The sequence below is a fragment of the Stomoxys calcitrans genome, chromosome 1, assembly GCF_963082655.1.
Source record: "Stomoxys calcitrans chromosome 1, idStoCalc2.1, whole genome shotgun sequence".
NCBI classification, from domain to species: Eukaryota; Metazoa; Arthropoda; class Insecta; order Diptera; family Muscidae; genus Stomoxys; species Stomoxys calcitrans.
The window spans coordinates 116,919,270-116,938,634 of record NC_081552.1 but is presented as its reverse complement, the minus strand read 5'-3'; the positions used below and the strand labels follow the sequence as shown (position 1 = coordinate 116,938,634).

General features: G+C 38.2%; 1 protein-coding gene across 1 annotated transcript in view; it reads left to right on the top strand.

Moving 5' to 3' along the window:
* Positions 1 to 825: 825 nt before the first annotated feature.
* LOC106091523 (cAMP-dependent protein kinase catalytic subunit 3) overlaps positions 826 to 19,365 on the top strand; it is a 332,719-nt gene continuing 314,179 nt past the window's right edge. Inside the window, exon 1 of the mRNA XM_059361107.1 lies at positions 826 to 1,118. The gene's annotated coding sequence lies outside the window, so the exon portion shown is untranslated. The remainder of the gene's footprint in view (positions 1,119 to 19,365) is intronic.

Here is a 19,365-nt window from a genome sequence, read left to right as displayed (position 1 = left end):
ATGTTGACATAATGGGTCAAATAACCCATTTGACGTATCTTTGGAAGGAAAAGCGCCAATATGTCATATTCGTAATCTACTGCCTAATACTTTTCATTTGAGTCCCATATTGACATTAACTTCGAATATATCTGTTTAGAGGAGTTTTGGGGTTGGGGGGCCCGCTGGGTACTTGGATCCAAATTTTAATACCCGAATACCTTTCATTTGAGCCCCACATTGAAATGAACGTCCAATATGTCTGCTTGGGGGAGTTTTGGGGATGGAGCGGCCCGATGGGTACTTAGACTCAAATTTTAATACCATATTTGTATTCTACTCTCCAATGCCTTTCATTTGATACTTTTGATTTTGGGCTGTGTTTTTGGCATAAGAAGGAGGGTCCGTCCCCCTCCCGATATCAAAAAACTATATAGCCTATGTTTCCTTCCAGACCAATCTTCACAATCTGTGAAAATTTCAGGGTAATCTGTTCAGCCGTTTTTGAGTCTATACGGAACAAACAAACAATCCGACAAACAAACATTCAAACAAACACAAATTGAATTTTATATATAAAAATTGTAATTGTTCATATACTTTGGTGGTAATGAACATGTTGTCCAACTTAAAAAGCTTTTGGTAATATAGCAGAAACAACGATTGTGGCAGCTGCAGCAGCAATCGACGGACACAACTAGCGGCGAGCAACAACCGACCGGCCCAATCATACAACAAATAGCAACAGACCGAGGGAGCAGCAAATAAGCGCCAAACACATTTGGCCAACGCTTATTCGATGCGGCGACGACGACGGCATTCGTTGTGGTCGCACTTTTTCATATTTTTACGTTTCAGTTTCATTTAGAACGTGGAATCGCACGGTCGCACATAACGGAAAGTTAAATTCGAGAAAAATTCAAAATAACCCTAAGACCAAAAAAAAAAACGAAAATTTATATATAAAAAAAAATTTTCCAATTTGCACATTTTGCTGTTGTTCAAAAAGTTGAGAAAAGTGTGTGGGCTTTAAAATTAAGAAACAAAAAATAATTGTTAAAACAATAAAAATCTCAAAAGAGACATCCTCAAAACAAGTTTTGGTGAACTTTTGATTGTGAGTTGAAGGTGAAGAAAGTGTGAGTGAGTGCAGTGTAGTGTTGACAAATGACAGTGAATTCGTGACTGTGTTTGTTCTGGTCAATTTGTGTATTTGCACTAGAGTTGCATAAAGAAATCCAGGCGCAAATGTTGCAACAGCGAATGAAAGTTATGCACCAAAGAAGCGTTGCTACTGAATGAAAGCCAATAGAATAAACGTCTGGACGGAAAGTTTGCTTGCTGTAATAGAACCTTTGGCAAATACTTTGTGTTGGTATTGGCTTTTTCTGTGTTTTTCTTTTGTTTTGAGTGTTCATTCGTCGTTGATTCTTGCAAACTGAATATTTTGCAACAAACCGGAAATTCGAGATCAGTTGTTTGATACCGTTGCCAACAGACCGCAAATACGAACGTCTAACTACCAGAGTTCCTCAAGCAATTCGTTGTTGATTTCTTATCTATAATACATCGTGGATAACAATTCTACGCTAAACCTTTTATATGAGTAAAATCTATATACTAACTAACTTCGTCCCTTCAATTGTAAAATCTCGACTTTTTCATCTTAGCCCTAATAAGTTTACATATTCGATTGTCATGACATTGCATGAATTTCTAGCCAATTTGTGCACACATAATTTTTGTGAGACGCATTTGGATCGTTGCATAAGGTTTTTTATTTTTGGGGTGATAGGAGGACTCGTACTCTACTTTTCATTTGACCATACCTTTCATTTGACCATATGGGCCTGATCATGTTACAAGTCAATTCGAGGGGTTTTGTGGGTAAGGCAATCGCCTAGGGTTGTTAAACCCAAAGATTTATAACAATTTCCAGTTTTTGGGTTACCTAAAGGTGCAAACAAAATTTCGCTTTAATCGGTGCACCAATTGTCAAGATATAGCGTTTTTGAAAATTTGGGTTAGGGGAGTGCCCGCAACCTTCGGAATACCAACAAAAGTATCGCTCTATTTTCATCGGGTGCCAAGCTCCACATTCTGTAAAAATTTCATGAAAATAGGTCTAGCCGTTTTTGAGTCTATAGGTAACACGAAACACTTTGACTTTTAAATATAATATTTAAGGGTGGCTCGCAAAAAATGGGTTATCAAGTACAAATCATCATATGACATTCTTTACATTTGTTAACAAAGATAATTCTTAAATACCGCATTATGGAAGGGAGATCTGTAACTGCAAAAGGTTTCAAACATTATAAGTGTAATATTTGTTTGTTTTTCTCGAGTAAATATGAAAGAGCGTAAAAAAGAAGAAGAGTTGGCATAGAGCCCAATTCGAGATGACGAGTGACAAAGTTTAAAGACACAACATGTTTGAATTTCTTACGATATTTCGTTTTTTTCCTTTTATTCCAACTTTCGTTCGAACAAATGCCTGAATCAAAACAAAAAAAAACAAGTAAAAGCGTGCTAAGTTCGGCCGGGCCGAATCTTATATACCCTCCACCATGGATCGCATATGTCGAGTTCTTTTCCCGGCATCTCTTCTTAGGCAAAAAAAGGATATAAGAAAAGATTTGCTCTGCTATTAGAGCGATATCAAGATATGGTCCGGTTTGGACCACAATTAAATTATATGTTGGAGACCTGTGTAAAATGTCAGCCAATTCGAATAAGAATTGCGCCCTTTGTGGGCTCAAGAAGTAAAATAGAGAGATCGATTTATATGGGAGCTATATCAGGCTATAAACCGATTCAGACCATAATAAACACGTATGTTAATGGTCATGAGAGAATCCGTCGTACAAAATTTCAGGCAAATCGGATAATAATTGCGCCCTCTAGAGGCTCAAGAAGTCAAGACCCAAGATCGGTTTATATGACAGCTATATCAGGTTATGGACCGATTTGAACCATACTTGGCACAGTTGTTGGATGTCATAACAAAACACGTCGTGCAAAATTTCATTCCAATCGGATAAGAATTGCGCACTCTAGAGGCTCAAGAAGTCAAGACCCAAGATCGGTTTATATGGCAGCTATATCAGGTTATGGACCGATTTGAACCATACTTGGCACAGTTGTTGGATGTCATAACAAAACACATCGTGCAAAATTTCATCCTAATCGGATAAGAATTGCGCACTCTAGAGGCTCAAGAAGTCAAGACCCAAGATCGGTTTATATGGCAGCTATATCAAAACATGGACCGATATGGCCCATTTACAATACCAACCGACCTACACTAATAAAAAGTATTTGTGCAAAATTTCAAGCGCCTAGCTTTACTCCTTCGGAAGTTAGCGTGCTTTCGACAGACGGACGGACGGACGGACGGACAGACGGACGGACATGGCTAGATCGACATAAAATTTCACGACGATCAAGAATATATATACTTTATGGGGTCTCAGACGAATATTTCGAGTAGTTACAAACAGAATGACGAAATTAGTATACCCCCCATCTTATGGTGGAGGGTATAAAAACCGAAAATGTTGCAACCTTCAATGTGAATCCAATTGGAATACATGGAAAATGTTGTGTCTTTAACGCGAGTTATTTTACGGTATGGGGAAGACAAAGCAGAAACCCTCTCTGCTATTTCTCACCCTCTTTGGTAAATATGCTGTCAGTTAATGGTTTTCTATTTATTCCTTTCCATTGTTCTCCATCGTCGAGTAAAATATTTTGTTATTCAACAGGTTTGGTATGCTCTGGTCTTGTCTAGCTATGGATTACGATAGATTATGGGTTCAGTTGGCTGTCCTTTTGAACATCACATCCGATCTATTTACAGTTTTTGCCAAAATATTATCCGTTTCGACTTTAGATTGTATGTAAATAAATCTGTTTTATTTTTTCTCTTCCAAAATTTCAAGAATGATGATGTTTTTATCTTATATATAACAAGTAAAAGCGTGCTAAGCTCGGCCGGGTCGAATCTTGAGTACCAAACACCATTGATTCCGCTAAAAATGTACCCTTATTAACTGTGTTTGTATTGTCGGATAAAACTTGTAAGTCGTAAGATAGGTTTTTGGGCCAAATTTCAGCCAAATCAGGCGAAAATTTAGGCTACTAAGGGCTGAAGAAGTCAAATCCGTGGATCAGTTTATATGGGAGCTATATCAGTTCATAGACTGATTCGGATTATACTTGGCATGGATGTTGGAAGTCATAACTCAATTCTTTGTTCCAAATTTCAGCCACATTGGATGAAAATTAAGGCTCCTAAGGGATCAAGAATTCAAATCCGGGGATCGGTTTACATGGGGGCTAACTCTGTTTATAGATCGAATCGGATCATACTTGGCATAGATGTTGGAAGTCGTAGCTCAAGTTTTTGTTCCAAATTTTAGCCAAATCAAAAAAAAAAAAAAAAATAGAGGCTCAAGAAGTTAATGTATGCGTTCGACCGCTATCGTGATTTCGACAGACGGACGGACATGGGTAGATCGACTCAGGATGTCGAGACGATCAAAAATATATATACTTTTTGGGGTCCTAGATCAATATTTCGCGATGTTACGAACGGAATGACTAGATTAGTATACCCCCATCCCATGGTGGTGGTGGTGGTCGGTTTGTTTGTTTAAGCAAAAGGCTATATACGTACCCCAAAAACACCACCCAAAATCGGAAGTGGACCGATCGGAACAATATGGGTATCACATTAAAGGTATTTGGGAGTACACTACGAACATGGTATTAAAATTTGAGTCGAAGTACCCAGCGGGCCCGGTTCGGCTAGTATTCTAATATGAGTAGTTGAATCACCTTTTCTTGTCCGGTGGAATTTTTCTTATATTACGCCCAACCATTCAACTTACTGGCAATCGTATCATTCTTCTCTTTAGTGTATGACTAACAGTTTTATTATTTTTGCATAGTCGTGAAGACAAATGTTAAGGTGAAGTCAAGAAAACAAATATTTAAAAAGCGTGCTAAGTTCGGCCGGGCCGAATCTTACATACCCTCCACCATGGATCGCATTTGCCGAGTTCTTCTCCCGGCATCTTTTCTTAGGCAAAAAAGGATATAAGAAAAGATTTGCTCTGCAATTACAATTACATGTTGGAGACCTGTGTAAAATGTCAGCCAATTCGAATAAGAATTGCGCCCTTTGAGGGGCTCAAGAAGTAATATAGAGAGATTGATTTATATGGGAGCTGTATCGGGCTATAGACCGATTCAGATCATAATAAACACGTATTTTGATGGTCATGAGAGGATCCGTCATACAAAATTTCAGGCAAATCGGATAATAATTTCAAGAGGCTAGCTTTACTCCTTCGGAAGTTAGCGTGCTTTCGACAGACAGACGGACAGACGGACGGACATGGCTAGATCGACATAAAATGTCGCGACGATCAAGAATATATATAATTTATGGGGTCTCAGACGAATATTTGGAGTAGTTACAAACATAATGACGAAATTAGTATACCCCCCATCTTATGGTGGAGGGTATAAAAATAAAACAGTAAAAGATTTATTGGTTACTGTACAATATAACAAGCACAACTTTATTATTTATTAATAGATTGAAAAGTTAACAATTATGTATATCAGAACATAAATACTTAGTACTTATTTCATAATCTATTTTTCCATAACAAAAACTAATTATATAGAATTTGTCTCATACATCATATTAATATTTAAATTCATTTGATATTAAATTTCTATAATTTCGTGGATAGGTCGGCTTGAGGTCAGGTCAACTATTAAAAACAGATGTCGGTGTTTTTTTATTAATTGTTTTATCTTAAATTTTTATTGATAAACTGACGAGCAAACCGCGATTTTTGACCAAACATGTAGATGACATATTTTGCATAATCGCCAAGAATGAAGTAGAAAACACACTCCGAATATTGAATTCATTCAATAAACAGATCTAATTTACAATGAAATGCGAAACAAAGTCCATAGGAAAGGCAACAGATTGAAGATCGATTGGTACCAAAAAGAAACAGCATCGGGAAGGCTCATTCAACAAACAGCATCGGGAAGGAACTTCTATTCGAAGCATCCAAGGAGGATTAAAATCAACACTGCCATAAATTTTATCGATAGGGTTTTCAAAATAAGCGACAAATCCTTCCACATCGAAAATGAGAAGAGAATTCGAAACATACTAAGCAAAATGATTTCCCAAGAAAAACGATAACGGATCTAATAAAACACGTGAAGAATAACAAGTAAAAAGGCGTTAAGTTCGGCCGGGCCGAACTTTGGATACCCACCACCTCGGGTATATATGTAAACCACCTTTCATCAAAATTCGGTGAAAATTTCATACCTTATGACCCATATCAGTTATATCAAAACATGTTCCGATTTGGACCAAATACTAATAAGTACAGTAGCTATATCTAAAAATTAACCGATCTGAACCATATACGACACGGATGTTGAAAAGCCTAACATAAGTTACTATGTAAAATTTCAGTGAAATTGGATTACAAATGCGCTTTTTATGGGGCAAAGACTTTAAATCGAGAGATCGGTCTACATGGCAGCTATATTCAAATCTGGATCGATCTGGGCAAAATTGAAGAAGGACGTCGAAGAGCCTAACTAAACTCACTGTCTCAAATTTCAGCGACATCGGACAATAAATGCGTCTTTATGGCCCCAAAACCTAAAACCTAGACATCGGTCTATATGGCAGCTATATCTAAATTTGGACCGATCTGTGCGATATTGCAGATGTATGTCAAGGAGCTTAACTTAACTCACTGTCCCAAATTTCGGCGACATGGACAATAAATGAGCATTTTATGGGCCCAAAACCTTAAATCAAGAAATCGGTCTATATAGCAGCTATATCCAAATCTGGACCGATCTGGGCCAAATTGAAGAAAGATGTCGAGGGGCCTAACGCAACTCACTGTCCCAAATTTCAGCAAAATCGGGTAATAAATGTGGCTTTTATGGGCCTAACACCATAAATCGGAGGATCGGTCTATATGGCAGCTATATCCAAATCTGAACCGATCTGGGCCAAATTGACAAAGGATGTCGAAGGGCCTAACACAACTCACTGTCCCGAATTTCAGTGGAATCGGATAAAAGATGTGGCTTTTATGGCCCTTAGACCTTAAATCGGAGGGTCGGTCTATATGGCAGCTATATCCAAATCTGAACCGATCTAAGCCAAATTGACGAAGGATGTCGAAGGGCCTAACAAAACTCACTGTCCCATATTTCAGCAAAATCGGGTAATAAATGTGGCTTTTATGGGCCTTAGACCATAAATCGGAGGATCGGTCTATATGGCAGCTATATCCAAATCTGAACCGATCTGGGCCAAATTGACAAAGGATGTCGAAGGGTCTAACACAACTTACTGTCCCGAATTTCAGTGGAATCGGATAAAAGATGTGGCTTTTATGGCCCTTAGACCCTAAATCGGAGGGTCGGTCTATATTGCAGCTATATCCAAATCTGGACCGATCTGAGCCAAATTGACGAAGGATGTCGAAGGGCCTAACAAAACTCACTGTCCCGAATTTCAGCAAAATCGGATAATAAATGTGGCTTTTATGTCCCTAAGACCCTAAATCGTTGGATCGGTCTATATGGGGGCTATATCAAGATATAGTCCGATATAGCACATCTTCGAACTTAACCTGCTTATGGACAAAAAAAGAATCTGTGCAAAATTTCAGCTCAATATCTCAATTTTTAAAGACTGTAGCGTGATTTCAACAGACAGACGGACAGACGGACGGACATGCCTAGATCGTCTTAGATTTTTACGCTGATCAAGAATATATATACTTTATAGGGTCGGAAATGGATATTTCGATGTGTTGCAAACGGAATGACAAAATGAATATACCCCCATCCTTCGGTGGTGGGTATAAAAAGGACAAGGATACGAAGGAACTTACACCAAGAATTTATAAAAGGACAACATATATTTCAGGCTTTTCGGAGAGATTTGGTAATTCCAACATTTACAACAAAGACTCATACCAACTGGCACTAAAAAGCGGCAATACCGTCAACAACCTATTTAGCAAGACTAAAACCAGGATAAGGAAAGAGGAAAAGTCGATCGTGGTATACAAGATAAGCTACGATGGGGACAAGTCCAATATATGCCCACTGTGCAACTCTAGGACATGTACCAAATTTCAAGGACGTCAAGATATTAGCCCAAGAACCTAACTACAAAAGAAGATACACATTAGAAATGCTACACATAATTAACATCCCAATTGCCGAACGTATGAACTACAAAACCGATGCAGACCACTGTGCACCAACATATAGAAACTTAATACAAAAATATAAGCAATAGACAAAAAGCTTCAGTCATTCTTGTGTGGTGTAAGAAATAAGTTCACTTGTTTTAAAATGTAATTTCTTAATCAAATTCATATTTTGTTTCTGTGCTGTTTTTATGTTACTATAATCTTTTTAGTTATCCATTCCCTGATAAAGATTACCGGCGGTAATCGAAATATTGGAAAAATTTAAAATAAAACAATTAATAAAAAAAAACACCGACACCTGTTTTTAATAATTGTACATGACCTCAAGCCAAACTATCTACGAAATTATAATCAAAAAGGTCAACAATACATAATATAATATTAAATTTCTATATTTAATACAGCTTTACAATTATAAACATAGTGCTGAAAAATTCGTGCCATTTAATATGAGAATGTTTCATTTTCAGTAAGCGTAAATTTATTGAAGTGGATTTTTCTAAATTCCTTGGAAATACGACAGATACCAATAGAGTGAAAAGTATTTTCGGGTTCATTTGTGTTACAAATAGAACAAATGCCGTTTGTATGATTTTGCAGCAGTCATAACTTAATTATAATTAATTTCCATGAGAGCAATAGGTGATTTAACATACTTGGCATTTCATATTTTTTAAAAAGATTATTCAAAGATAATAACATAAATATTTTAATTAAAAACAACAAAATAATGGCGATGGTTGATTGATTGGTTTGTTTAAAAATTAAGATCACAAAAAGGGGAATGGAAGAAATTTTATATGGTGAACAGATAAGGCTGTACGAGTGCGAGAAAAGGCTGTTTTTTTCCTTGCAGCTAAACTTTTTAAATTTTTGTAAATAGAATGGACCGATTTTTATACCTTCCACAATAAGATGGGGTTATACTAATTTCATCATTTCAGTTTGTTTGTAACACCTCGAAATATTCGTCTAAGACCCCATAAAGTACATATATGTGTGTTCTTGATCTTCATGACATTTTAGGTCGATCCAACCCTGTCCGTCCGTCTATCTGTCGAAAACACGCTTACATTCGAAGGAGTAAAGCTAGGCGCTTAAAATTTTTCAGAAATACTTCATATTAGTGTAGGTCGGTTGGCATTGTAAATAGGACAAATCGGTCCACGCTTGAATATAGCTGCCACATAAACCTATCTGGGATCCTGACTTCTTGAGCCTCTGGAGGGCTTAATTATTATCCGATTTAGCAGACATTTTGCGTAAAGTGTTTTTGGTTTGGTCTCGCAACAACTGCCAAGTATGGTCTTAATTGGTTTATAACCTGATACAGCTCCTATAAAAACCGATCTCCGGATTATCTTCTTAAGCCTCTGGAGGCCGCAATTCTTATCCGATTTGGCTGAAAATTCGTACAATAGTTTCTCCCAGGATCTTCAACATACTTATCAATATAAACTTGTCCCATATAAACGGATTCACCGATTATATTTCTTGAGCAATTCTTATGCGAATTGGCTGAAGTTGTATACAATGACTTCTACTATGGTCTCCAACATTCAATTGAATTATGGTTCGAATCAGAAACTTGATATAGCTCCAATATCATAGCAAATCTTATTCATTATCCTTTGTTTGCCTAAAAAGGAATACCGGGCAAACAACTCGACAAATGCGAACCATGGTATATACGATTCGACCCGCCGAACTTAGCACCCTTTCACTTGTTTACTTTATTTTAAGGTGCCTTCTTGTGAAGTTGCAATGAACCGCCAATAAATGCATGAAAAGTCGTAGAAAATTTATCCTGGTATTTGGAGGGCACCGTAGCGCAGAGGTTAACATGTTCACCTAGGATGCTGATCGCCTGGGTTCAAATCCTGGCGAGACCATCAGACAAAATTTCGGCGGTAGTTATATCTTCCTAATGCTGGTGACATTTCTGATGTACTATGCCATGTTAAAATTTCTCTTCAAAGAGGTGTTTCACTGCGGCATGCTAACTTTCGAAGGAGTAAAGCTAGGCGCTTGGAATTTTGCACAAATGCTTTTTATTAGTGTAGGTCGGTTGGTATTGTAAATGGGCCATATCGGTCCATGTTTTGATATAGCTGCCATATAAACCGATCTTGGGTCTTGACTTCTTGAATCGGGCGCAAATCTTATCCGATTGGAATGAAATTTTGCATGGCGTGTTTTGTTATGATATCCAACAACTGCGCCAAGTATGGTTGAAATCGGTTCATAACCTGATATAGCTGTCATATAAACCGATTTGGGGACTTGAATTCTTGAGTTTCTAGAGGGCGCAATTCCTATCCGATTTGGCTGAAATTTTGCTTGACGTATTTTATTATGACTTTCAATAACTGCGCCAAATAAGGTTCAAAACGGTTCATAACCTGATATAGCTGCCATATAAACCTATCTGGGATCTTGCCTTCTTGAGTCTTTAGAGGTCGCAATTATTATCCGATTTGCCTGAAATTTTGTACGACGGATCCTCTCATGGCCATCAACAAACGTGTTTATTATGGTATGAATCGGTCCATATAAATCGATCTCTCTATTTTACTTCTTGAGCCCGCAAAGGGAGCAATTCTTATTCGAATTGGCTGACATTTTACAACAAATAATTTAAATTTTGTCCGAACCGGACCTATCTTGATATCGCTCTAATAGCAGAGAAAATCTTTTCTTTTATCCTTTTTTTGCCTAAGAAGAGATGCCGGGAAAAGAAATCGACATATGCGGTCCATGGTGGAGGGTATATAAGATTCGGCCCGGGCGAACTTAGCACGCTTTTACTTGTTTTATAATTTCTTATTTTTCGTATGTAAAACTGATTTCCAGTTCTCATAAAATCGAACTTTAGATATATATGGCCACTTTATAGACCGATCTCCCGACTTAAAGTCTTGAGGCAATAAATTGCTCAGTTTTCACCCGATTTCGATGAAGTTTGGCACAGTGAGTTCTGGTAGACTCTTTCAATTTTGTGTCAAATATGGGTATGTTTAGACCATATTAAGGGGTAAGTAGTTTCCTTCAAACTACTTCTGGTTAGTTGAAAGCTTGGAAGAGTGGCTATTGTAATCTGAAGAAATTTACGATATTTTATAAAGGAAAATGACAATGAAATTGTCGTTTAATCAAACTTTAATCAAATATACTTTTTTTACACTTTTTTTCTAGATGTGGATCAATGTGGACCATATTAAACACGAATGTCGAAGAGCTTAACACAGCCCATTGTCACAATTTTCATCTTATATGACAGCTATATATCTAAATGTAGCATGCTCTTGACCATACTCAGTACGAATGTCCAGCACAACCGACATAGTTGGGTTTCAAGATCAAGAATATATATTACGTACATACTAAAGTGTCGGAAATAACTGTTTCGATATTGCAAACGGAATGACAAAATGAATATACCCTTATCCTTCGGCTTCTTTAACTCTCTAATATCTTTTTAGGGTGGAGACACTTCGCCATGAATGCGGATATCGAATTCGTGCCATTGTGGCCTATGACGCTGAACGCGTTCGAATCCCGGCGAGAGCATCGGACAAAGCGGTGTTTATCCGCTCTTAATGTTGGAGACATTTGCGAGGTACAATGGTCATTTAAAAAATTTTCTCCAAAGAGGTGTCGAACTGCGGGACGCCATTCGGACTCATGGATGTGTGAGAATTTGCCCCTTCTCGGTTACTGGTGGTAATGTTCTTCCTTAGGGTAATGTTCTCATTAAGGGAGCGATGGCACCTCAGACATTTTGACTCAAATATGGATATCAAATTCGTTGTGCAACGCAAATTTTAATGTCATATTCGTAATCTACTCCCTAATACCTTTCATTTGAGTCCCATATGCCATGGTCGGCTAATATGCCATGGTAATGTTCTCATTAAGGGAGCGATGGCACCTCAGACATTTTGACTCAAATATGGATATCAAATTCGTGGTGCAACGCAAATTTTAATGTCATATTCGTAATCTACTCCCTAATACCTTTCATTTGAGTCCCATATAGCCATGGTCGGCTAATATGCCAATATGGGGGTATTTGGGGTTGGCGACCTCCCATTACTTGGACCTAACTTTTTAAGCCATATTTGTAATCTATTGCCTAATACTTTTTATTTGAGTCCCATATTGACATGAACTTCGAATATATCTGTTTAGAGGAGTTTGGAGTTGGGAGCCCGCTGGGTACTCGAACCCAAATCTTAATACCATATTCGTTTTCTGGTCTCCAATTCCTTTTGATACCCTTATTGTGCCCATCGGACTACTTTGGGATATGGGGGAGTTTTTGGGGTAAGGGGGAGGGTCCGCCTCCACCCGGCAGCTAAAACTTACATAGCCTATGTTTCCTTCCAGATAAACCTTTACAATCTATGAAAATTTTAAGAAAATCGGTTCAGCCAAGTAACATATAGTCATAATGGGTCTAATGGCGTTTTTGAGGGATGGCGTGACCCCCTATACTTCGATCTGGTTTTGTATACCAGATTCGAAATCTACTTCCGAATATCTTCGTCAAATAAACTTATTTTATGGGTTTTTGAGGCTGGGGCGGTCCCCAAGGTACTTAGACCCAACTTTTGTTATGAAATTCGTACTCTACTCTTAAATACCTTTCATTTGAATGCCTGATCGGCCCACTTTTATTTTGGGTAGTACTTTTGGGGTAAGGGGGAGGGTCCGCCCCCTCCCAATATCAAAAAATTATACAGCCTATGTTTCCTTCCAGACCAAACCATACAATCTGTGAAAATTTCAAGGTAATCGGTTTAGCCGTTTTGAGTATATACGGAACAAACAAACAAACCGACAAACAAACAAGCAAACAAACAAACAAACATACAAACAAACAAACGCAAATTGAATTTTATATATAAGATTGTACAGGTACAATAAGAACAAGTAAAAGCGAGCTAAGTTCGGCCGGGCCGAATCTTACATACCCTCCACCATGGATCGCTTTTTTCGAGTTCTTTTCCCGGCATCTCTTCTTAGGCAAAAAAGGATATAAGAAAAAATTTGCTCTGCTATTAGAGCGATATCAAGATATGGTCCGGTTTGGACCACAATTAAATTACATTTTGGAGACCTGTGTAAAATATCAGCCAATTCGAAAAAGAATTGCGCCCTTTGGGGGCTCAAGAAGTAAAATTGAGAGATCGATTTATATGGGAGCTATATCGGGCTATATACCGATTCAGATCATAATAAACACGTATGTTGATGGTCGTGAGAGGATCCGAAGTACAAAATTTCAGGCAAATCAGATAATAATTGCGACCTCTAGAGGCTCAAGAAGTCAAGATCAAAGATCGGTTGATATGGCAGCTATATCAGGTTAAGAACCGATTTGAACAATACCTGGCACACTTGTTGGATATCATAACAAAACACGTCGTGCAAAAATTCATTCAAATCGGATACGAATTGCGCACTCTAGAGGCTCAAGAAGTCAAGACCCAAGATCGGTTTATATGGCAGCTATATCAAAACATGGACCGATATGGCCCATTTACAATACCAACCGGCCTACACTAATAAGAAGTATTTGTGTAAAATTTCAAGCGGCTAGCTTTACTCCTTCGAAAGTTAGCGTGCTTTCGACAGACAGACGGACGGACGGACGGAAATGGCTAGATCGACATAAATTGCCGCGACCATCAAGAATATATATACTTTATGCGGTCTCAGACGAAAATTTCGAGAAGTTACAAACAGAATGACGAAATTAGTATACCCCCCATCCTATGGTGGAGGGTATAATAAGTACAAGTAAAAGCGTGCTAAGTTCGGCCGGGCCGAATCTTATATACCCTCCACCATGGATCGCATTTGTCGAGTTCTTTTCCCGGCATCTCTTCTTAGGCAAAACAGAATATAAGAAAAGATTTGCTCTGCTATTAGAGCGATATCAAGATAGGGTCCGGTTTGAACCACAATTAAATTATATAATGGAGACCTGTGTAAAATGTCAGCCAATTCGAATAAGAATTGCGCCTTTTGGCGGCTCAAGAAGTAAAATAGAGAGATCGATTTATATGGGAGCTGTATTGGGCTATAAACCGATTCAGACCATAATAAACACGTATGTTGATGGTCATTAGAGAATCCGTCGCACAAAATTTCAAGCAAATCGGATAATAATAGCGACCTCTAGAGGCTCAAGAAGTCAAGATCCCAGATCGGTTTATATGGCAGCTATATCAGGTTATGAACCGATTTGAACCTTATTTCACACAGTTATTGAAAGTAAGAATAAAATACGTCTTGCAAAATTTCAGCCAAATCGGATAGGAATTGAGGCCTCTAGAAGCTCAAGAAGTCAAGTCCCCAGATTTGTTTATATGACAGCTATATCAGGTTATGAACCGATTTAAACCATATTTGCCACAGTTGTTGGATATCATAACAAAACACGTCGTGCAAATTTTCATTCCAATCGGGTAAGAATTGCGCTCTCTAGAGGCTCAAGAAGTCAAGACCCAAGATCGGTTTATATGACAGCTATATCGGGTTATGGACCGATTTGAACCATACTTGGCACAGTTATAGAATATCATAAAAAAACACGTAGTGCAAAATTTCATTCCAATCCGATAAGAATTGCGCACTCTAGAGGCTCAAAAAGTCAAGACCCAAGATCGGTTTATATGGCAGCTATATCAGGTTATTGGCCGATTCAAACCATACTTCTCACAGTTGTTGGATATCATAACAAAACACGTAGTGCAAAATTTCATTCCAATCCGATAAGAATTGCGCACTCTAGAGGCTCAAGAAGTCAAGACCCTAGATCGGTTTTTATAACAGCTATATCGGATTATGAACCGATTTGAACCATACTTGGCACAGTTACAGAATATCTTAAAAAAACGCGTAGTGCAAAATTTCATTCCAATCCGATAAGAATTGCGCACTCTAGAGGCTCAAGAAGTCAAGACCCAAGATCGGATTATATGGCAGCTATATCGGTTATGGACCGATTTGAACCATACTTGGCACAGTTGTTGGATATCATAACAAAACACGTCGTGCAAAATTTCATCCCAATCGGATAAGAATTGCTCTCTCTAGAGGCTCAAGAAGTCAAGACCCAAGATCGGTTTATATGTTATATTAAAACATGGACCGATATGGCCCATTTACAATAACGACCGACCTACACTAATAAGAAGTATTTGTGCAAAATTTCAAGCGGCTAGCTTTACTCCTTCGGAAGTTAGCGTGCTTTCGACAGACGGACAGACGGACGGACGGACAGACGGACGGACGGACAGACGGACGGACGGACATGGCTACATCGACATAAAATGTCGCGACGAGCAAGAATATATATACTTTATAGGGTCTCCGACGAATATTTCGAGTAGTTACAAACAGAATGACGATATTAGTATACCCCCCATCTTATGGTGGAGGGTATAAAAACAAGTAAAAAGGCGTTTAGTTCGGCCGGGCCGAACTTTGGATACCCACCACCTCGGAAATATACGTAAATCACCTTTCATCAAAATCCGATGAAAATTGCATACCTTATGCCCCATAGCAGTTATATCGAAATATTTTCCGATATGGCCCAAATACTAATAAGTACAAGTTATTGTTCAATTACGTATAACAAAATATTGGTCTATTTAGTAGCTATATCTAAAAATAAACCGATCTGAACCATATACGACACGAATATCGAAAAGCCTAATATAAGACTTTAAATCGAGATATCGGTCTACATGGCAGCTATATCCAAATCTGTACCCATTTGGGCCAAGTTGCAGAAAAATGTCGAAGAGTCTAACACAACTAACTGTCTCAAATTTCAGCGATATCGGACAAATTTCGGCGAAATCGGACAATAAATGCGCCTTTTATGGCCCCAAATTCTGTTTGCACTCCTCCAATTAATAATGTAGGTTAGATTAGGTTGAATGGGTTGTTCACGATAGGTAAGTTCACTCGGAGGCCTGTGTAGCCCATTGTGATGTCCTAGAAAGAAAGAGATGAGAAAGAAGATGTGAGACCTCGGACCACATCCAGAGGCTATACACGAAAAAAGAAACAGGTAAAATGTAGAATCTAAGCGGGGGGTGAAACGTCTATCCCTCATGTAAGTACGTATGTACCTCGTCAGAACCATCAGGTCCCGTCCACTAATCTCAGGGGACCTCCTAGGGGTACGTACGCAAGATCGCCTCTCCAGAAAGGATACTCTGTGTCCCTGCAGACCCGGGCATGGACAGAGCAAGTGCTCGATAGTCTCCTTCACATCCTTATCAAGACAACTCCTCCAGATGTTATTGTGCGGAATTTCAATGCGCAGTGGCCTATGGCATAGTTTCCGGTTATGATCCCTGTCAATGTGCTCAGCAATCTTTAATCGAATACCAGTAACTCCTTCGTCCTCCTCCGGTCGATGACAAGCCAGAGCACCATAGCGGTCCGGCAACCACCACCTGAGTCCCATCTCGCCACCGATCCCGCTCTGTCCGTCTCTTCTATTATGTTCAGTAGCTCGACAAATTGCACGTAGCCAAGACCGCTGACTGGTTCACCCGCCGCAGACGAACCCCAACTGGCGTATTCTTACACGCCTTTATTTCCCGGAATCCTTTATGTCCGGGAACCATATCAGCGTCAAGGCCCGGAGTCTATCCAGATTCCAAACAATTCGCCACACACCTCGACCTCTCCGCCCTCGAACCCAAGGCCTTGAGCACGGCCATACTGTCCACATAAATCCTGAGTTTCTGGGCGGTAGATCTCTTACCAGAAATTCTTTGGCGGCTAATGTAATGGCACAGACCTCCACTGTAAATGGATTGTATTTCAAAATGATCGTAAAATCACATTTTCCATTTCTTAGTGTTTTTTTTTTTTTGATACAAGAATTTTCGTCTACAAGGATGCACAAAATTTTGTTTTTGCATTCAGTAGTTACGCACACATCACATGTTTGGCTCATTACAGCTTCTGTTCGGACACATTATTAGCTTTGTTATTGAAGAAAGAAAAATATACCGCTTATGATATGAAACCTAGTACTGACTTCGATTTTTCGGCCGAACAACTTTCAAAACGCATTATAAAAAAATTGTGACGAAAAAAATGCGAACATATTCTGTAGAAGTAGTACTGAGTTCCATAAGCCAAATATTAGCGACATGTCGCTGCGCCAATACAAATTTTGCTTTAATTAATGCCAATGTAATTAAAAGCTTCCGAAATGGGCACCAATCAAATCTGTTTCAATGATGTTGTCTTTGTTGTGTGTTGTTGTTTGACGTTTGTTTGTGTTCGGGCAAAGAATAAAGTTCATCGGATTTTGCAATAATGTAATAGACATTTTCCCTGCGAATAAGGTCAGTTCTAGGCTTTAAATAAAACATTTAATTCGAACAACCAAAAATTTGTTAAACATACGTCATTGTGGATCAATGGAAAATAGAATATCAATGCCAAAAATTATCAAAGAAATTTAACACTTTCTTATAAGTGTTTTTATTAATCAATATATGACCATGAAATTTTCCAAATTCTTTCTAAGCCATCGAACCCACAAACATCGCCAGCTAAACCCAACTTACTAACAACTTTCTACTAGACTCACAAGCCCGCCTTATAAGGTACTGACGCGAGGACATCTTTCCAAAAATGTATGGCCTATTTTGCGTTAACGTATATTATCGTTGTCGTAGGAACCATGTTAAAGAGCATAGTATTAGCGCATACGTTGGCTAGGTCATGTTGGGAGAATGGAAGAAGGTTTAGCCAGAATGTCAATATCGAAGGTTCTAAGGAAAGGTCAAGGAAAGGAAAAGCTTGGTATTTGAAATATGAGAAGAAGCGTACAAGACCAAAGCGGTAAGAGTAATCTATTTCATTAGGCTATGGAAGCCCTTTTGTTCAGCTTTGTAATCATGAAGCCTGTTATGGCCGTCTCAGTAAGTTAGTCATATTTCGTGATGAGAATGTTACAGCGATCAATATCCAATGCGAAAATATTAGACTGCTCCCCGCTTTCACATTATTTTCGAAAGTAAATGAATTTTTTGCATACACTTCTTTTTCGTTTAACACATCTATGTATGTAAAGGTCGTCTCTGTTTGTACGGCCTCCCTGTTTGCTTTGGCCGTGTTCAAAAATTCAGAATCCAAATATTTCATGGCGATGTTATTTACTTTTATCTCATAATTATTATGTTTCTTTCCTCCTGTTTTCTTATGGTTGCTCGTTGTGTTTTGAATTCGATTTTTTTTACTCATTTGGAAAAAAATATACTTAATATTGTGGAAATTTATTGAATTGGACTTTTCGTATTTTATAAAATTGTTAAAAAAATGTGTGATGGGCGAATGTTGAAGATATTCGGACCCTGTTTAACCATCACTATCACGAAATCTTCTATATTTGGAAATGCTGACGTTATAGCCTATAAATACATATGTATATACCATAAACAATGATTGGATGAACATACTACGAGTGAATGAATGATAGTGAAAGTTTTTTTTTTAGTTTTTCATTTTATATCCATCATCATAGGATGGAGGTGTATAAATTTCGTTTTCCATTTACAATACATTGAAATATTCATCGTCGACCCTATAAAGTATATATATTCTTGATCGTTGTAAAACTTAACCGATTTCCCCCAAACTGCTATAATTACGCTAGTCTTTAAAACTGAGCAATTGAGCTGGAACTTGGTACGAGTACGGGCCCGCTCCGCTGCGCCTTCTTTTACTTTATAGGGAACAAAATTTTTCTTGGAATATTTATTTTCGACAATTTAAGAGCTTTTAGTGAAATACCATGCTACGAAAATAGTATATCGCTTGACAAACAGTTTAACAATATAAGTGCCTTTATCTGAATCCCATATGATCTTTATTGGTCTACGAATTTAAGGTTGGATGTAAGGTGTACTCCATTCTTAAAATACTTTATTTCAACCCGATATTCCCATGATGTCTGACTTATGTGTCTCTCAAATACTATTTATTTAAACCCCATATTGCAATTGGTTTTGAGAGGAGTTTACAGGATGAGGCGTCCACCAAA